At 37.2% G+C, this 2,975-nt stretch overlaps 1 long non-coding RNA gene across 1 annotated transcript; it reads left to right on the top strand.

The window, feature by feature from the left end:
• Positions 1 to 709: 709 nt before the first annotated feature.
• Positions 710 to 1,740, top strand: LOC118600051. Its single transcript, XR_004949625.1, has 4 exons — positions 710 to 761; positions 1,005 to 1,128; positions 1,204 to 1,321; positions 1,664 to 1,740. It is a non-coding gene; the product is annotated as an uncharacterized LOC118600051 (long non-coding RNA).
• Positions 1,741 to 2,975: the final 1,235 nt, after the last annotated feature.

The following is a 2,975-nucleotide window of genomic DNA, read 5'->3' on the forward strand; positions in this document are numbered from 1 at the left end:
CCAATATGTCCAGGAAAAGCAGGAGGTGAGACGCTGGTTTAATTTTTATTTATTTTTAATTTTTATAGCTTATATTTTAATACATCCCAGTGCTAATTGTTTTGTGTAGTGGTCACCCTCTCCCTTTGGGTTGTTGGATTCAACTTGTCACTGTGAAGAGATCAACTTTTTTCAACATTTATGGGATAAGGGAGTAGTACAGCTTATTTCAGCTCTAGCTACCTCTCTCCCTTTGAATGTTGTCTACATAGAAACGTCTTGGGCCTAGTTCCTCTAGATTAATAGATTAAGGTGTATAACTTCATTAACAATATATTTGGCTCTCTATTGCAATAACATTGTATATATGCACAAATTGTCATGCTAACATGGGTTACCTTTATGCTATGCAGGTGATTGAGAGACTATTCCACCAGTCATGTAATGAGTTCAAAAAGACAAATTCCATCTACATTTTGAACCATTATACAGCTGGCGTTATACTTTTTGGTGACCAGACAGAGTTGAGCTGTCAACGTCTTTCAAAGGTATCCTCTGGATTACATAGAACACCCAGAAGCTGTGTCTGATTGACATCAGAGACCATATTTGTATGGCTTCATATTTAGATGTGACCAATTATGTGTCCTTGCAAATAAAAGTGCATGATGGGGAAAATTGCTTAAACAAAAAAAAACATTTATTTTTTACAGGTGAACTTTGATAACTACAAGGCTGCCATTTCCTTTGTGAACATACAAGGAAATCATTGAAAACTGCTGGTAAGCCATTGTCACAATGTTATGGTCTAAACAGCAATGTTGCATAGTAATTTGCATTCGATCATTTACATCGCAGTACATTGTCCCAGCCATCAGTTTGTTTTTTTTGGTGGACCCTGCTCAAAATCCAGCTGAAGCTCAGGAATCTGAAAAAGCTGCCAAAAAAATGCAGAATGTATCATGTTGAGAATAGTCTGCTGTTGGGAAGTACATCGCATAACAGAACATGTATCTACTACCCAGGGAGTACTTCAAAATGAGGATGACCTTTGGCATGCATGACTGGAGCACAACTAAATGGAAGGGACCAACCATGTCACATCCTGTGCAGCAAGACGGTGACAGTTGTGGGGTAGTTGTGGTGTTGGTATGGACATATCAAATATACTCTATAATAACTTTTTATAGTTGATTTTTAATTATTGGCTGCTCTCCATTCAAGATTGCCAGGGAACTCATGGTGTGTTTTCCTCTCTTGCCACAAATTACATTTGGAACATCTGGCACGGAAATGGCAGCCGTTAGACAAGAGCTGGCACAAATGCTTCTCTCCGATTCTGGTAAGTATCTTGTATATACAGAATTACAAAGTAATAGAGCAAATGGCAAAGAACATGTCATGCATTTATGTGACGTCCATAAAGAATAAGGCAAGCTCAAAGTAGTTGCATACATTATTAATTTCCACAAATAGATGGATTATTGACACCTACATCATTTAAAATATGTCATGGTACAAGTATGTTTTACTATGCGTTATATGGGAGAAGACTGATGCAAAGGTTTACCAAATGATGACAACCAGCATGAGTAGTTTAATAGTGCAAACATTTGCAGCTAGCACATGCACAGTCAGGTTGTATCACATTATTTATACTCTTCTTTATCCCAAATATTTTCAGTGTTTGAGTCCGATAGCAACTGTGCAATGTGTTCCAATTCCACGCCTCCAGGTTCCAGTGCTCTACTTACAGATTGGGTAAGTCTTTTATATAGCCCTCAAAATAGAACTAGAGTTTATAGTGCTCTTATTTACCAGAGGCAAAAGATGCTTTTTAAACATTACTTGACCCAATAGTGGATTTTGGTCAAGGTCAAACAAAAGAAATAACCAATAAAAAACAAACTATTGATCATGTATGATTATCACGTGCCAATAGGTTAGGTCTACCTATTCATGTATGTAAACATCATACGGGTCATATATTGACCATAACTAATTGTCGTTTCAGATACAATGTGATATATGTGGCCGTTGGTATCACAGCCAGTGTCTGGACATGGACCAGGCTTCACTTCAGGAGGCTGGGTCCAAGGAGTGGCTATGCATTATGTGCATGTGAGCTGGTAAGAGCAGCCTCATTGAAACATGGCATCTCTGCAGTATGTTCTTACAACAATGGAGTTGAAGTAAATTCTTTCTGCTTACTTCCTAGAATGATAAACTGTATAGGGGAAGCCAACTCCTAATATCAGGTTGTATAATTTCATTACAGATGTTATGTAAACATGTACTTGTTAATGATGTACTATATCAAAACCTACAGTACACATTTATTTATATAGGCTATGACTATGCGCGTGTGTGTGTGCGCGCATGCATACTGCACTGTTGTTGCATACATTTGGTCGGCACATTTAATATACACACTGAGGGGTATGGTCGGTTGCTAAGTACAAAACAAAACCACTTGGTCTCTGTTATCACTCATGTACGTACTAGTGAAGATGGAAGCACCACAGTCATGCTCCCATTGTACTTGGGGAGGGGATTCACTTTAGAATGGTCCAAATTGAAAATGGAATATATATTTGGGGGAGAAAGATTAAAGTTTTTCTACAAACCCCAAAAATATTGCTTTAGTGCTATGTAACATTAAGACACTACAATGGCAGAGACATATTCGGGACTTTTAACACCAACTTGTTGCATGTTTCCATATATGAAAGGCTAATAAAATTAAATCATAATGTGCATATCTGAGTTCTTACTTTATTAGCTGTCACATAAATGCTCACAGAATAATGTGGATAGTGACTTGTTGGTAATGGTAATAAAATTACATAAAGCCTCATGATTCAGAGATGAAAAAACTCTGAAATTCAGATGCATTAAATTTTAGCTGACCAGATCAAAGTACAAATGGTTTTGGCCCATTACCGACACAATTATCATTATTTTCAGCTAGTTTGTCCCTAAATCAATGCTAAAAC

Source organism: Oryzias melastigma, linkage group LG18 (assembly GCF_002922805.2).
Source record: "Oryzias melastigma strain HK-1 linkage group LG18, ASM292280v2, whole genome shotgun sequence".
Lineage (NCBI taxonomy): Eukaryota > Metazoa > Chordata > Actinopteri > Beloniformes > Adrianichthyidae > Oryzias > Oryzias melastigma.